Here is a 15,898-nt window from a genome sequence, read left to right as displayed (position 1 = left end):
GCTTACAGGATAGTTTAAAACCGCTTGAATGTTTAAACTGATAAGAATTAAGAAGACTTGAAAATTATAAACTTTAGTTACGATGCACTGATGGCCCGATTGTGCAAGAGACCATTCAGTCATGTCCCGACTCATAAACGCGCGCGAGAGAAGACGCGCGTCGGCAGCCCCGCTGAACACTCAAGCTGTTTGTGAAATTGCTAAATCGTCATCGGAGGCTGACAGGCTGCTCTCGCGCTCAGACAGGTGTTGTTGTTGTGCGTGCTAGGGAACGTAAATGCGCCATACGTCATCGCGTCACTATATCATTGATATCGCGATATGACACTTTTTTATCATGTAAAAATGTATACCGGTATTATCGTGGACGGTATGATATGGCACACCCCTAAGTCGGAGATCACTAAAATTAATGTTAAAGAAGTGTGTGAACTCGCAAGTACGATGTCAGGCACTGTAATTTGCTCTGGCCCCCTTCCTGTTCGCAGGAGTGATGAGATGGTTAGCAGATTGTCATCACTCAATGGCTGGCTGTCTAAGTGGTGTCCGCAAAATAATATAGAATTCATAGACAATTGGAAAAGTTTTTGGGCAGACCTGACCTGTTGAAAAGAGATGGTATTCATCCCTCCTGGGATGGTGCTGCTCTTCTGTCTAGTAATATGGCACATAGTCTTGGAGCTCAAACATGACAATCTGGGGCTCAGGTCAGGAAGCAGACAAACTGGCTAAACCGACCGTCTGCTAGCGGCCTCGCGTCACCAAGGTCAGATAAATCCCATCACATAGAGGCTCTTTCACCAAGATATCATCATATAGAGACTGTGTCTGTTCCCCGAATTAGGAAATACAAAAAACGTTCAAACCCATCTAAGGTTAAAAATTTAATTGATGTTCAACAAATAAAAAACAGATTTAATACAAATGAACAAATGATAAAGCTTGGGTTGCTGAATATCCGATCCCTTACTTCAAAAACACTTATTGTTAATGATATGATTACAGACTATAACCTAGATGTGCTTTGTTTGACAGAAACCAAACAATAACATTACTTTAAATGAGTGCACCCCCCAAGATTACGGTTATAAACATGAACCTCGTCTGAAAGGCAAAGGGGGAGGTGTTGCTGTAATTTATAGTAATACTTTCAAAATTAGTCTAGTTTCAAATATAATTCTTTAGAAGTGTTGGTGCTTCATGTAAAAATATATAATGTAAATGATAAAACCCGTTTGAGATTGTGGTGGCTACTGTATACAGGCCACCAGGGCACCATACAGACTTTATCAAATAATTTGCTGACTTTCTATCAGAGTTAGTACTGGCTGGAGATAAAGTCCTAATTGTTGGTGATTTTAATATACATGTAGATAATGAAAAAGATGCATTGGGATTGGCATTTAAAGACATTCTTAACTCTATTGGAGTTAGACAACACGTGTCAGGACCTACTCATTGTCATAATCATACTTTAGATCTAATATTATCACATGGAATAGATGTTGATGCTGTTGAAATTCTGCAGCAGAGCGATGACATCTCAGATCACTATCTAGTCTTGTGTAAACTTCATTTAGCCAAGGCTGCAAAGCCGACTCCGTGTTACAAATATGTTAGACCTATCACTTCTGCCACTAAAGATTGCTTTATCAATAATCTTCCTGATCAGTTTCATCATCTCAGCATCCCAGATAGCTTAGAAGAACTCGATATTGCGACAGAAACTTTTAACTCTCTCTTTTCCAGCACTTTAGACACAGTTGCTCCGTTGCGCTTAAAGAAGATTAAAGAAAATAGTCCAACGCCGTGGTACAACGAGCACACTCAGGCCCTTAAGAGAGCAGCCAGAAAAATAGAGCGAAACTGGAAGAAAACTAAACTAGAGGTATTTCGGATTTCATTGAAAGAGAGCTCGATTGTATAGAGAGAGGCCTTAAAAACTGCTAGATCTGCTTATTTTTCAACCCTATTAGAAGAAAATAAACAAAACCCTAGGTATTTATGCTAAACAGTGACTAAATATAGAAAATAAAGCTCATTAAAGCTTCATTTTTGTCATTAGGATACATACCAAAAACTTTTAAGCTGGCTATGATTAAACCGCTTGTTATAGAAACGCAACTTGATCCTACAGATTTAGTCAATTACAGACCGACCTCGAATCTACCTTTTCTGACAAAGTTGTGAAAAAACTGCCTTTTCTTGTATCTATGTTCCTTTTTAGTGCTTAGTGCTGCATTTGACACTATCGACCACATTCTTTTAAATATACTCGAACATTATGTTGGCATTAGTGGAATTGCACTAGCATGGTTTAAATCATACTTATCTGACCGTTATCAGTTTGTAGCAGTAAATGAAGAGATGTCTTATCGGTCACAAGTTCAGTATGGCGTACCACAAGGCTCAGTACTAGGACCGTTGATGTTCACTCTGTACATGCTACCATTAGGAGATATTATTAGGAAGCATGGCATTAGTTTTCACTGTTATGCCGACGATACCCAGCTCTATATTTCTTCAAGCCCTGACAAAACTTACCAATTCACCAAATTAACGGAATGCATGGCTGATATAAAAAATTGGATGACTAGTATTTTCCTACTTCTAAATTCTGAAAAAACAGAGATTCTAATTATTGGACAAAAAACTTCTTCACGTAATAACCTAGAACATCTCTTTGGCTTAACATACACATAACACACTATAGACTTCTATAATTCAATGTTAGGCTGCATGGTTTAGATCAGCCGGAACCGGGAACACTCCCCATATTTCCTGATGTACTCGTTACATCATAAGAAGGATGGCGTCTACGCTAATACTAGTCTCTCTGTTTATCTGAGGTTTGCCGCAGTCTGATGAAGGACCTTCGCCTGGAGATGACGACAACGCAGTCCTGAAGTGTCAACCAGTCCCTTCCCTGTTACTGAAGTCAGACGGATCCCGGCCGTATCCAGATCAGATGGTGGAACTGCACCTGGACCCGTCCATGACGTATCCTTCATCAGCCCTGTGAAGGCCTCATCGACACGACAGCCATCGGCACTGATCCTCAACAATCTCGTCTCCATACCGGCGGGATGACTCCGACTTCCAACCAGATGAACTGCATAATATAATGTTCTGATCCAATCTGACCTCTGACCTGTAATGCTGCCTGGATCATAAACAGACACTGTTTGCTCGTTGGCCAGAGGAGAACTGGCCCCCCGACTGAGCCTGGGTTCTCCCAAGGTTTTTTTCTCCATCCTGTCACTGATGGAGTTTTGGTTCCTTGCCACTGTCGCCTTGGCTTTTGGCTTGCTTAGTTGGGAACATTTAATATTCAACAATATTATTGATCCGCCTCACTTAAGGTGGACGATGATGTAGTTTTCTTCTAGAAATAAACTTTGTTGTATTATTTTCACGTTATCATTGTGAAGCTGCATTGATACAATCTATATTGTAATTAAAGCTGCAAGCAGCCTTACGGGGCCAAGCCCTTATGGTTGTTTGGCTTGTTTGGATACATGATTTATTAAGTTGGCTTGTGAGTTACTGAACTTACTGAAATACTATTTAAACTTCTTCTTTTTCTTCTTAACATAAAATGGCTGACTCTAACTCCTCCTTGAGCTTTAACTCTACATACTCCAAACTCGGCTCAGACACTCAGACTGTTCTGACTCGAGTACCCTCCACCTCCTCCACCTCCTCCATCTTCTTTCTCCATTCTTCTTCCCTCCTCCATCAGTCTTGGTCCTTGACTTTTCTTGCTACCACCCCGTCGACCTTCACCATCACCTTTGATTGTCCCTCCATCACCCTCTTCAGCCACCTGCTCCGCTGAGATTTTCACATTTCCCGCTCCCGAACTTGTCTCTTTACCTGGGCCTGATTCTTCTCCCCTCCTTCCTTTCTCTCTCTCTATCCGCACTTGCTCTGTGCCAACATCATCTCGACGGCTCTCTTTCCTAGTGGCATCCTGTTCTGCTGCTGCTTCTCTTTCAATCCAGGCGTCTTCTATTCCCCCTTTCCCAACCGTTGAAGCCCTCTCCTCCTCCTCCTCCTCCTCCTCCTCTTCCTCTTCCTCCTCACCATACAGATCCGATGAACACCCCGCACTTTCCTCTTCATCCATCTCCTCCGGAGTTTTACACACACACAATGCAGTCCTCATCGCACACACGCTGCAGTTTCCCTCGTTGCATTCTCGCACATAATGTCCCTGCTTGCCGCACTTGAAACATTTAAAGCTTGGACAGTCTCTCACGATGTGTCCAGGCTGAATACACAAGCGGCACACCTTCACTTGCCTGTCGTGGATGACCCGAAAATGCTCTGTTCCTCCCATCGTCTCGAACTTTGTTGAGTATGGCAGAGATTTGACAGTGTCTGTTAACCTAACTTTTAGGAATCTTGTTCCGTCTGCAATGTCAGTCTCTGGCCACATTCTCCTTTTAATTGTTGAAACCGCTGTTACTCCCCATTCAGTCAATTTTCTCAATATCTCCTCATCTTGAATATACATAGGAAGGTTTAGGAAAGAAACCACCATCTCAGTATTGCTTACTTCTTTGGCCATGATTCGACTGTTCTTTTTCCTTAGTCCATCCAGTATTTTTTCTTTTCCCTTCTCCTCATTCATTGTCAGTTCATATTCTCTTGGAGTTTTATATCTACATCCAATTACCTCTCCACATTCATCTCTCACCTTCTTCAATAATTCCATCATAGTGATTCTGTCTTCTCCCTCAATCTCTACCAATACTGTTAAGCTCCTCTCATAAGTACGTCTTCTTGGAACATCTTTAACGCCATTCTGTCTCATAATCCGCTTGTCCAGTCCGTTTTCCATCTCCATGTTATCCTTCCTTGTTATTCAGTCTCTCAAAAAATAAATAAATAACACCTCAAACAGCAAAAGCTGTTTGGGGAGTAATAAACCAACAACAAAAAAAACACTTTTTTATCTTGTGTAATATAAAAAACAAAATATCAACTTCTCGTTGAACAAACAAACCTCCACTTGTTCTCTCCACTATTGCCAAGTCACTTCCTGGGACGTACCAACTCAAAGACGTGCCCAAGGTGGTATGGCCGTAAGCGAAAACTGCTGCCAAAATTGGGCTATTTAAAAGGTTAGACCATTAGTGAAGAAAACTAAGAAGAACTTTTGAAAAAACTCAAACTCTTTCATGCTTTCTGAAGAATCTCAGAGACTTTTTAAGGCTTTTTGAAGAAGCTCAGGGACTCTTTTTTTTTTCTTAAAAAAGCTTACAACACCTAGTATTCCCATGCGGCCTCCCATCCAAGTACTAACCAGGACTTATTTAAAAGGTTAGACCATTAGTGAAGAAAACTAAGAAGAACTTTTGAAAAAACTCAAACTCTTTCATGCTTTCTGAAGAATCTCAGAGACTTTTTAAGGCTTTTTGAAGAAGCTCAGGGACTCTTTTTTTTTTTTTTCTTAGAAAAGCTTACAACACCTAGTATTTCCATGCGGCCTCCCATCCAAGTACTAACCATGCCTTATTTAAAAGGTTAGACCATTAGTGAATAAAACTAAGAAGAATTTTTGAAAAAACTCAAACTCTTTCATGCTTTCTGAAGAATCTCAGAGACTGTTTAAGGCTTTTTGAAGCTCAAGCACTCTTTTTTATTTTTTTTATTTTTTTTTTAAAAAAAAGCTCACAGCACCTGGTATTCCCAGGCGGTCTCCCATCCAAGTACTAACCAGGCCCGACCCTGCTTAGCTTCCGAGATCAGACGAGATCGGGCGTGCCCAAGGTGGTATGGCCGTAAGCGAAAACTGCTGCCAAAATTGGGCTATTTAAAAGGTTAGACCATTAGTGAAGAAAACTGAGAAGAACTTTTGAAAAAACTCAAACTCTTTCATGCTTTCTGAAGAATCTCAGAGACTTTTTAAGGCTTTTTGAAGAAGCTCAGTGACTCTTTTTTTTTTTTTCTTAAAAAAGCTTACAGCACCTAGTATTCCCATGCGGCCTCCCATCCAAGTACTAACCAGGCCTTATTTAAAAGGTTAGACCATTAGTGAAGAAAACTAAGAAGAACTTTTGAAAAAACTCAAACTCTTTCATGCTTTCTGAAGAATCTCAGAGACTTTTTAAGGCTTTTTGAAGAAGCTCAGGGACTCTTTTTTTTTTTCTTTCTTAGAAAAGCTTACAACACCTAGTATTCCCATGCGGCCTCCCATCCAAGTACTAACCATGCCTTATTTAAAAGGTTAAACCATTAGTGAATAAAACTAAGAAGAATTTTTGAAAAAACTCAAACTCTTTCATGCTTTCTGAAGAATCTCAGAGACTTTTTAAGGCTTTTTGAAGAAGCTCAGGGACTCTTTTTTTTTTTTTTTCTTAGAAAAGCTTACAACACCTAGTATTCCCATGCGGCCTCCCATCCAAGTACTAACCATGCCTTATTTAAAAGGTTAGACCATTAGTGAATAAAACTAAGAAGAATTTTTGAAAAAACTCAAACTCTTTCATGCTTTCTGAAGAATCTCAGAGACTGTTTAAGGCTTTTTGAAGCTCAAGCACTCTTTTTTATTTTTTTTATTTTTTAAAAAAAAAAAAGCTCACAGCACCTGGTATTCCCAGGCGGTCTCCCATCCAAGTACTAACCAGGCCCGACCCTGCTTAGCTTCCGAGATCAGACGAGATCGGGCGTGCCCAAGGTGGTATGGCCGTAAGCGAAAACTGCTGCCAAAATTGGGCTATTTAAAAGGTTAGACCATTAGTGAAGAAAACTGAGAAGAACTTTTGAAAAAACTCAAACTCTTTCATGCTTTCTGAAGAATCTCAGAGACTTTTTAAGGCTTTTTGAAGCTCAGGGACTCTTTTTTATTTTATTTTATTTTTTAAAAAGCTTACAGCACCTGGTATTCCCAGGCGGTCTCCCATCCAAGTACTAACCAGGCCCGACCCTGCTTAGCTTCCGAGATCAGACGAGATCGGGCGTGCCCAAGGTGGTATGGCCGTAAGCGAAAACTGCTGCCAAAATTGGGCTATTTAAAAGGTTAGACCATTAGTGAAGAAAACTAAGAAGAAGTTTTGAAAAAACTCAAACTCTTACATGCTTTCTGAAGAATCTCAGAGACTTTTTAAGGATTTTTGAAGAAGCTCAGGGTCTCTTTTTTTTTTCTTAAAAAAGCTTACAACACCTAGTATTCCCATGCGGCCTCCCATCCAAGTACTAACCAGGCCTTATTTAAAAGGTTAGACCATTAGTGAAGAAAACTAAGAAGAACTTTTGAAAAAACTCAACCTCTTTCATGCTTTCTGAAGAATCTCAGAGACTTTTTAAGGCTTTTTGAAGCTCAGGCACTCTTTTTTTTTTTTTAAAAGCTTACAGCACCTGGTATTCCCAGGCGGTCTCCCATCCAAGTACTAACCAAGCCCGACCCTGCTTAGCTTCCGAGATCATACGAGATCGGGCGTGCCCAAGGTGGTATGGCTGTAAGCGAAAACTGCTACCAAAATTGGGCTATTTAAAAGGTTAGACCATTAGTGAAGAAAACTAAGAAGAACTTTTGAAAAAACTCAAACTCTTTCATGCTTTCTGAAGAATCTCAGAGACTTTTTAAGGCTTTTTGAAGAAGCTCAGGGACTCTTTTTTTTTTTCTTAAAAAAGCTTACAACACCTATTATTCCCATGCGGCCTCCCATCCAAGTACTAACCAGGACTTATTTAAAAGGTTAGACCATTAGTGAAGAAAACTAAGAAGAACTTTTGAAAAAACTCAAACTCTTTCATGCTTTCTGAAGAATCTCAGAGACTTTTTAAGGCTTTTTGAAGAAGCTCAGGGACTCTTTTTTTTTTTTTTTTCTTAGAAAAGCTTACAACACCTAGTATTCCCATGCGGCCTCCCATCCAAGTACTAACCATGCCTTATTTAAAAGGTTAGACCATTAGTGAATAAAACTAAGAAGAATTTTTGAAAAAACTCAAACTCTTTCATGCTTTCTGAAGAATCTCAGAGACTGTTTAAGGCTTTTTGAAGCTCAAGCACTCTTTTTTATTTTTTTTATTTTTTTTTTAAAAAAAAGCTCACAGCACCTGGTATTCCCAGGCGGTCTCCCATCCAAGTACTAACCAGGCCCGACCCTGCTTAGCTTCCGAGATCAGACGAGATCGGGCGTGCCCAAGGTGGTATGGCCGTAAGCGAAAACTGCTGCCAAAATTGGGCTATTTAAAAGGTTAGACCATTAGTGAAGAAAACTGAGAAGAACTTTTGAAAAAACTCAAACTCTTTCATGCTTTCTGAAGAATCTCAGAGACTTTTTAAGGCTTTTTGAAGAAGCTCAGTGACTCTTTTTTTTTTTTTCTTAAAAAAGCTTACAGCACCTAGTATTCCCATGCGGCCTCCCATCCAAGTACTAACCAGGCCTTATTTAAAAGGTTAGACCATTAGTGAAGAAAACTAAGAAGAACTTTTGAAAAAACTCAAACTCTTTCATGCTTTCTGAAGAATCTCAGAGACTTTTTAAGGCTTTTTGAAGAAGCTCAGGGACTCTTTTTTTTTTTCTTTCTTAGAAAAGCTTACAACACCTAGTATTCCCATGCGGCCTCCCATCCAAGTACTAACCATGCCTTATTTAAAAGGTTAAACCATTAGTGAATAAAACTAAGAAGAATTTTTGAAAAAACTCAAACTCTTTCATGCTTTCTGAAGAATCTCAGAGACTTTTTAAGGCTTTTTGAAGAAGCTCAGGGACTCTTTTTTTTTTTTTTTCTTAGAAAAGCTTACAACACCTAGTATTCCCATGCGGCCTCCCATCCAAGTACTAACCATGCCTTATTTAAAAGGTTAGACCATTAGTGAATAAAACTAAGAAGAATTTTTGAAAAAACTCAAACTCTTTCATGCTTTCTGAAGAATCTCAGAGACTGTTTAAGGCTTTTTGAAGCTCAAGCACTCTTTTTTATTTTTTTTATTTTTAAAAAAAAAAAAAGCTCACAGCACCTGGTATTCCCAGGCGGTCTCCCATCCAAGTACTAACCAGGCCCGACCCTGCTTAGCTTCCGAGATCAGACGAGATCGGGCGTGCCCAAGGTGGTATGGCCGTAAGCGAAAACTGCTGCGAAAACTGCTGCCAAAATTGGGCTATTTAAAAGGTTAGACCATTAGTGAAGAAAACTGAGAAGAACTTTTGAAAAAACTCAAACTCTTTCATGCTTTCTGAAGAATCTCAGAGACTTTTTAAGGCTTTTTGAAGCTCAGGGACTCTTTTTTATTTTATTTTATTTTTTAAAAAGCTTACAGCACCTGGTATTCCCAGGCGGTCTCCCATCCAAGTACTAACCAGGCCCGACCCTGCTTAGCTTCCGAGATCAGACGAGATCGGGCGTGCCCAAGGTGGTATGGCCGTAAGCGAAAACTGCTGCCAAAATTGGGCTATTTAAAAGGTTAGACCATTAGTGAAGAAAACTAAGAAGAAGTTTTGAAAAAACTCAAACTCTTACATGCTTTCTGAAGAATCTCAGAGACTTTTTAAGGCTTTTTGAAGAAGCTCAGGGTCTCTTTTTTTTTTCTTAAAAAAGCTTACAACACCTAGTATTCCCATGCGGCCTCCCATCCAAGTACTAACCAGGCCTTATTTAAAAGGTTAGACCATTAGTGAAGAAAACTAAGAAGAACTTTTGAAAAAACTCAACCTCTTTCATGCTTTCTGAAGAATCTCAGAGACTTTTTAAGGCTTTTTGAAGCTCAGGCACTCTTTTTTTTTTTTTTAAAGCTTACAGCACCTGGTATTCCCAGGCGGTCTCCCATCCAAGTACTAACCAAGCCCGACCCTGCTTAGCTTCCGAGATCATACGAGATCGGGCGTGCCCAAGGTGGTATGGCTGTAAGCGAAAACTGCTACCAAAATTGGGCTATTTAAAAGGTTAGACCATTAGTGAAGAAAACTAAGAAGAACTTTTGAAAAAACTCAAACTCTTTCATGCTTTCTGAAGAATCTCAGAGACTTTTTAAGGCTTTTTGAAGAAGCTCAGTGACTCTTTTTTTTTTTTTCTTAAAAAAGCTTACAACACCTAGTATTCCCATGCGGCCTCCCATCCAAGTACTAACCAGGACTTATTTAAAAGGTTAGACCATTAGTGAAGAAAACTAAGAAGAACTTTTGAAAAAACTCAAACTCTTTCATGCTTTCTGAAGAATCTCAGAGACTGTTTAAGGCTTTTTGAAGCTCAGGCACTCTTTTTTTTTTTTTTTTTTTAAAGTTCACAGCACCTGGTATTCCCAGGCGGTCTCCCATCCAAGTACTAACCAGGCCCGACCCTGCTTAGCTTCCGAGATCAGACAAGATCGGGCGTGCCCAAGGTGGTATGGCCGTAAGCGAAAACTGCTGCCAAAATTGGGCTATTTAAAAGGTTAGACCATTAGTGAAGAAAACTAAGAAGAAGTTTTGAAAAAACTCAAACTCTTACATGCTTTCTGAAGAATCTCAGAGACTTTTTAAGGCTTTTTGAAGAAGCTCAGGGACTCTTTTTTTTTTCTTTCTTAGAAAAGCTTACAACACCTAGTATTCCCATGCGGCCTCCCATCCAAGTACTAACCATGCCTTATTTAAAAGGTTAAACCATTAGTGAATAAAACTAAGAAGAATTTTTGAAAAAACTCAAACTCTTTCATGCTTTCTGAAGAATCTCAGAGACTTTTTAAGGCTTTTTGAAGAAGCTCAGGGACTCTTTTTTTTTTTTTTTCTTAGAAAAGCTTACAACACCTAGTATTCCCATGCGGCCTCCCATCCAAGTACTAACCATGCCTTATTTAAAAGGTTAGACCATTAGTGAATAAAACTAAGAAGAATTTTTGAAAAAACTCAAACTCTTTCATGCTTTCTGAAGAATCTCAGAGACTGTTTAAGGCTTTTTGAAGCTCAAGCACTCTTTTTTATTTTTTTTATTTAAAAAAAAAAAAAAGCTCACAGCACCTGGTATTCCCAGGCGGTCTCCCATCCAAGTACTAACCAGGCCCGACCCTGCTTAGCTTCCGAGATCAGACGAGATCGGGCGTGCCCAAGGTGGTATGGCCGTAAGCGAAAACTGCTGCCAAAATTGGGCTATTTAAAAGGTTAGACCATTAGTGAAGAAAACTGAGAAGAACTTTTGAAAAAACTCAAACTCTTTCATGCTTTCTGAAGAATCTCAGAGACTTTTTAAGGCTTTTTGAAGCTCAGGGACTCTTTTTTATTTTATTTTATTTTTTAAAAAACTTACAGCACCTGGTATTCCCAGGCGGTCTCCCATCCAAGTACTAACCAGGCCCGACCCTGCTTAGCTTCCGAGATCAGACGAGATCGGGCGTGCCCAAGGTGGTATGGCCGTAAGCGAAAACTGCTGCCAAAATTGGGCTATTTAAAAGGTTAGACCATTAGTGAAGAAAACTAAGAAGAAGTTTTGAAAAAACTCAAACTCTTACATGCTTTCTGAAGAATCTCAGAGACTTTTTAAGGCTTTTTGAAGAAGCTCAGGGTCTCTTTTTTTTTTCTTAAAAAAGCTTACAACACCTAGTATTCCCATGCGGCCTCCCATCCAAGTACTAACCAGGCCTTATTTAAAAGGTTAGACCATTAGTGAAGAAAACTAAGAAGAACTTTTGAAAAAACTCAACCTCTTTCATGCTTTCTGAAGAATCTCAGAGACTTTTTAAGGCTTTTTGAAGCTCAGGCACTCTTTTTTTTTTTTTTTTAAAGCTTACAGCACCTGGTATTCCCAGGCGGTCTCCCATCCAAGTACTAACCAAGCCCGACCCTGCTTAGCTTCCGAGATCAGACGAGATCGGGCGTGCCCAAGGTGGTATGGCTGTAAGCGAAAACTGCTACCAAAATTGGGCTATTTAAAAGGTTAGACCATTAGTGAAGAAAACTAACAAGAACTTTTGAAAAAACTCAAACTCTTTCATGCTTTCTGAAGAATCTCAGAGACTTTTTAAGGCTTTTTGAAGAAGCTCAGTGACTCTTTTTTTTTTTTTTCTTAAAAAAGCTTACAACACCTAGTATTCCCATGCGGCCTCCCATCCAAGTACTAACCAGGCCTTATTTAAAAGGTTAGACCATTAGTGAAGAAAACTAAGAAGAACTTTTGAAAAAACTCAAACTCTTTCATGCTTTCTGAAGAATCTCAGAGACTGTTTAAGGCTTTTTGAAGCTCAGGCACTCTTTTTTTTTTTTTTTTTTAAAAACTCACAGCACCTGGTATTCCCAGGCGGTCTCCCATCCAAGTACTAACCAGGCCCAACCCTGCTTAGCTTCCGAGATCAGACGAGATCGGGCGTGCCCAAGGTGGTATGGCCGTAAGCGAAAACTGCTGCCAAAATTTGGCTATTTATAAGGTTAGACCATTAGTGAAGAAAACTAAGAAGAACTTTTGAAAAAACTCAAACTCTTTCATGCTTTCTGAAGAATCTCAGAGACTTTTTAAGGCTTTTTGAAGAAGCTCAGGGACTCTTTTTTTTTTTTCTTTCTTAGAAAACCTTACAACACCTAGTATTCCCATGCGGCCTCCCATCCAAGTACTAACCAGGCCTTATTTAAAAGGTTAGACCATTAGTGAAGAAGACTAAGAAGAACTTTTGAAAAAACTCAACCTCTTTCATGCTTTCTGAAGAATCTCAGAGACTTTTTAAGGCTTTTTGAAGCTCAGGCACTCTTTTTTTTTTTTTTTAAAGCTTACAGCACCTGGTATTCCCAGGCGGTCTCCCATCCAAGTACTAACCAAGCCCGACCCTGCTTAGCTTCCGAGATCAGACGAGATCGGGCGTGCCCAAGGTGGTATGGCTGTAAGCGAAAACTGCTACCAAAATTGGGCTATTTAAAAGGTTAGACCATTAGTGAAGAAAACTAAGAAGAACGTTTGAAAAAACTCAAACTCTTTCATGCTTTCTGAAGAATCTCAGAGACTTTTTAAGGCTTTTTGAAGAAGCTCAGTGACTCTTTTTTTTTTTTTCTTAAAAAAGCTTACAACACCTAGTATTCCCATGCGGCCTCCCATCCAAGTACTAACCAGGCCTTATTTAAAAGGTTAGACCATTAGTGAAGAAAACTAAGAAGAACTTTTGAAAAAACTCAAACTCTTTCATGCTTTCTGAAGAATCTCAGAGACTGTTTAAGGCTCTTTGAAGAAGCTCAGGGACTCTTTTTTTTTTTCTTTCTTAGAAAAGCTTACAACACCTAGTATTCCCATGCGGCCTCCCATCCAAGTACTAACCATGCCTTATTTAAAAGGTTAAACCATTATTGAATAAAACTAAGAAGAATTTTTGAAAAAACTCAAACTCTTTCATGCTTTCTGAAGAATCTCAGAGACTGTTTAAGGCTTTTTGAAGCTCAGGCACTCTTTTTTTTTTTTTTTTTTTTTTTTTAAAAGCTCACAGCACCTGGTATTCCCAGGCGGTCTCCCATCCAAGTACTAACCAAGCCCGACCCTGCTTAGCTTCCGAGATCAGACGAGATCGGGCGTGCCCAAGGTGGTATGGCCGTAAGCGAAAACTGCTGCCAAAATTGGGCTATTTAAAAGGTTGGACCATTAGTGAAGAAAACTAAGAAGAACTTTTGAAAAAACTCAAACTCTTTCATGCTTTCTGAAGAATCTCAGAGACTTTTTAAGGCTTTTTGAAGCTCAGGGACTCTTTTTTATTTTATTTTATTTTTTAAAAAGCTTACAGCACCTGGTATTCCCAGGCGGTCTCCCATCCAAGTACTAACCAGGACCGACCCTGCTTAGCTTCCGAGATCAGACGAGATCGGGCGTGCCCAAGGTGGTATGGCCGTAAGCGAAAACTGCTGCCAAAATTGGGCTATTTAAAAGGTTAGACCATTAGTGAAGAAAACTAAGAAGAACTTTTGAAAAAACTCAAACTCTTTCATGCTTTCTGAAGAATCTCAGAGACTTTTTAAGGCTTTTTGAAGAAGCTCAGTGACTCTTTTTTTTTTTTTTTCTTAAAAAAGCTTACAACACCTAGTATTCCCATGCGGCCTCCCATCCAAGTATTAACCAGGCCTTATTTAAAAGGTTAGACCATTAGTGAAGAAAACTAAGAACTTTTGAAAAAACTCAAACTCTTTCATGCTTTCTGAAGAATCTCAGAGACTGTTTAAGGCTTTTTGAAGCTCAGGCACTCTTTTTTTTTTTTTTTTTTTTTTTTAAAAAGCTCACAGCACCTGGTATTCCCAGGCGGTCTCCCATCCAAGTACTAACCAAGCCCGACCCTGCTTAGCTTCCGAGATCAGACGAGATCGGGCGTGCCCAAGGTGGTATGGCCGTAAGCGAAAACTGCTGCCAAAATTGGGCTATTTAAAAGGTTCGACCATTAGTGAAGAAAACTAAGAAGAACTTTTGAAAAAACTCAAACTCTTTCATGCTTTCTGAAGAATCTCAGAGACTTTTTAAGGCTTTTTGAAGCTCAGGGACTCTTTTTTATTTTATTTTATTTTTTAAAAAGCTTACAGCACCTGGTATTCCCAGGCGGTCTCCCATCCAAGTACTAACCAGGACCGACCCTGCTTAGCTTCCGAGATCGGACGAGATCGGGCGTGCCCAAGGTGGTATGGCCGTAAGCGAAAACTGCTGCCAAAATTGGGCTATTTAAAAGGTTAGACCATTAGTGAAGAAAACTAAGAAGAAGTTTTGAAAAAACTCAAACTCTTACATGCTTTCTGAAGAATCTCAGAGACTTTTTAAGGCTTTTTGAAGAAGCTCAGGGTCTCTTTTTTTTTCTTAAAAAAGCTTACAACACCTAGTATTCCCATGCGGCCTCCCATCCAAGTACTAACCAGGCCTTATTTAAAAGGTTAGACCATTAGTGAAGAAAACTAAGAAGAACCTATTGAAAAAACTCAAACTCTTTCATGCTTTCTGAAGAATCTCAGAGACTGTTTAAGGCTTTTTGAAGCTCAGGCACTCTTTTTTTTTTAAAAGCTCACAGCACCTGGTATTCCCAGGCGGTCTCCCATCCAAGTACTAACCAGGCCCGACCCTGCTTAGCTTCCGAGATCAGACGAGATCGGGCGTGCCTTTTTTTTTTTTTTTTTTTTTTTTTTTTTTTATTAAATTTTTTATCATTGCTTTACATAAAACACATCATTATATATTTATACATTTCCATCTTGTTCAATACTTTGGCAAGTAAAAGTGTTTTTGTTTAAAAACACACATGACATCCTTGTTAAAAATTCCATAAAATTCCCCCATTTTGCTCTCCATTTTAAAATAATTGTACAATATTTCCACATAATCATCTACCATCGGTTTAAAAAGCCCCCATAGATCTAAAACAACATCTCTGTTTTTTGCTATGTTCCTTCTTTTCCATATTGCTTTCTTCGCCAGTAGTAAGCACAAATTCACAAGCTTCTTATTTACATTTTTTTCTGCCATTCCCAACATAAAACATGTATCCCATTCAGCAACCACTTCTTTTCCTCTTAATTCTTTTATAAAATCTTTCAGTTCATTAAAAAAAAAATTAAGCTTTTCACAATATAAAAACAAGTGTAAAATCCCTTCATCTTCCTTCTTACACACTTTACATTGTGCATTACTTTCTTTTTTCATTATACACAATCTCATTTCAGTATATATCACATTTTGTCTAATAAAATAATCCAAACATTCCAAACCTACATCTAACCAACTCCATGCTCTGTTTTTCCAGACATCTTTTTCTTCAATTCCATTCAAATTCCTTAACCAAACCTCATTAGCCCCTGGTTTTTTAAAAACTCTGTTTCTAAAAAACTCATAAAACATTTTCACAGTTCCCATATTAAAATCCACCTTCTTGTCTTTACATTTTAGATACACCGTCATTTTGTTTTCTTTTCCATCATTATTGTTGACCTCCTCTAACCATTGACCTGGGATTGCTTTTTTAACATCTTCATAT

At 39.0% G+C, this 15,898-nt stretch overlaps 18 non-coding genes across 18 annotated transcripts; all 18 read right to left on the bottom strand.

Moving 5' to 3' along the window:
• Positions 1-5,676: 5,676 nt before the first annotated feature.
• On the bottom strand, positions 5,677-5,795 carry LOC143726228 (5S ribosomal RNA). The gene has a single exon (XR_013198481.1). It is a non-coding gene; the product is annotated as a 5S ribosomal RNA (ribosomal RNA).
• Positions 5,796-6,583: 788 nt separating this feature from the next.
• On the bottom strand, positions 6,584-6,702 carry LOC143726227 (5S ribosomal RNA). Its single transcript, XR_013198479.1, has one exon. It is a non-coding gene; the product is annotated as a 5S ribosomal RNA (ribosomal RNA).
• Positions 6,703-6,874: 172 nt separating this feature from the next.
• On the bottom strand, positions 6,875-6,993 carry LOC143726162 (5S ribosomal RNA). The gene has a single exon (XR_013198417.1). It is a non-coding gene; the product is annotated as a 5S ribosomal RNA (ribosomal RNA).
• A 360-nt stretch (positions 6,994-7,353) lies between these two features.
• Positions 7,354-7,472, bottom strand: LOC143726337 (5S ribosomal RNA). The gene has a single exon (XR_013198586.1). It is a non-coding gene; the product is annotated as a 5S ribosomal RNA (ribosomal RNA).
• Positions 7,473-8,055: 583 nt separating this feature from the next.
• Positions 8,056-8,174, bottom strand: LOC143726226 (5S ribosomal RNA). Its single transcript, XR_013198478.1, has one exon. It is a non-coding gene; the product is annotated as a 5S ribosomal RNA (ribosomal RNA).
• A 788-nt stretch (positions 8,175-8,962) lies between these two features.
• LOC143726225 (5S ribosomal RNA) lies at positions 8,963-9,081 on the bottom strand. The gene has a single exon (XR_013198477.1). It is a non-coding gene; the product is annotated as a 5S ribosomal RNA (ribosomal RNA).
• A 184-nt stretch (positions 9,082-9,265) lies between these two features.
• On the bottom strand, positions 9,266-9,384 carry LOC143726161 (5S ribosomal RNA). Its single transcript, XR_013198416.1, has one exon. It is a non-coding gene; the product is annotated as a 5S ribosomal RNA (ribosomal RNA).
• Positions 9,385-9,744: 360 nt separating this feature from the next.
• On the bottom strand, positions 9,745-9,863 carry LOC143726336 (5S ribosomal RNA). Its single transcript, XR_013198585.1, has one exon. It is a non-coding gene; the product is annotated as a 5S ribosomal RNA (ribosomal RNA).
• Positions 9,864-10,231: 368 nt separating this feature from the next.
• LOC143726438 (5S ribosomal RNA) lies at positions 10,232-10,350 on the bottom strand. Its single transcript, XR_013198685.1, has one exon. It is a non-coding gene; the product is annotated as a 5S ribosomal RNA (ribosomal RNA).
• A 584-nt stretch (positions 10,351-10,934) lies between these two features.
• On the bottom strand, positions 10,935-11,053 carry LOC143726224 (5S ribosomal RNA). The gene has a single exon (XR_013198476.1). It is a non-coding gene; the product is annotated as a 5S ribosomal RNA (ribosomal RNA).
• Positions 11,054-11,225: 172 nt separating this feature from the next.
• LOC143726229 (5S ribosomal RNA) lies at positions 11,226-11,344 on the bottom strand. The gene has a single exon (XR_013198482.1). It is a non-coding gene; the product is annotated as a 5S ribosomal RNA (ribosomal RNA).
• Positions 11,345-11,706: 362 nt separating this feature from the next.
• LOC143726284 (5S ribosomal RNA) lies at positions 11,707-11,825 on the bottom strand. Its single transcript, XR_013198536.1, has one exon. It is a non-coding gene; the product is annotated as a 5S ribosomal RNA (ribosomal RNA).
• A 369-nt stretch (positions 11,826-12,194) lies between these two features.
• LOC143726294 (5S ribosomal RNA) lies at positions 12,195-12,313 on the bottom strand. Its single transcript, XR_013198545.1, has one exon. It is a non-coding gene; the product is annotated as a 5S ribosomal RNA (ribosomal RNA).
• Positions 12,314-12,680: 367 nt separating this feature from the next.
• Positions 12,681-12,799, bottom strand: LOC143726283 (5S ribosomal RNA). The gene has a single exon (XR_013198535.1). It is a non-coding gene; the product is annotated as a 5S ribosomal RNA (ribosomal RNA).
• Positions 12,800-13,378: 579 nt separating this feature from the next.
• LOC143726326 (5S ribosomal RNA) lies at positions 13,379-13,497 on the bottom strand. Its single transcript, XR_013198575.1, has one exon. It is a non-coding gene; the product is annotated as a 5S ribosomal RNA (ribosomal RNA).
• Positions 13,498-13,669: 172 nt separating this feature from the next.
• On the bottom strand, positions 13,670-13,788 carry LOC143726317 (5S ribosomal RNA). The gene has a single exon (XR_013198567.1). It is a non-coding gene; the product is annotated as a 5S ribosomal RNA (ribosomal RNA).
• Positions 13,789-14,162: 374 nt separating this feature from the next.
• LOC143726325 (5S ribosomal RNA) lies at positions 14,163-14,281 on the bottom strand. Its single transcript, XR_013198574.1, has one exon. It is a non-coding gene; the product is annotated as a 5S ribosomal RNA (ribosomal RNA).
• A 172-nt stretch (positions 14,282-14,453) lies between these two features.
• LOC143726296 (5S ribosomal RNA) lies at positions 14,454-14,572 on the bottom strand. Its single transcript, XR_013198547.1, has one exon. It is a non-coding gene; the product is annotated as a 5S ribosomal RNA (ribosomal RNA).
• Between the last annotated feature and the right edge of the window lie 1,326 nt (positions 14,573-15,898).

The sequence above is a fragment of the Siphateles boraxobius genome, unplaced genomic scaffold, assembly GCF_051911475.1.
Source record: "Siphateles boraxobius isolate OS27281-9 unplaced genomic scaffold, OSU_SipBor_1 77, whole genome shotgun sequence".
Lineage (NCBI taxonomy): Eukaryota > Metazoa > Chordata > Actinopteri > Cypriniformes > Leuciscidae > Siphateles > Siphateles boraxobius.
Note: the sequence above shows the minus strand (reverse complement) of the source record. Positions and strands in the feature narration are given on the sequence as shown.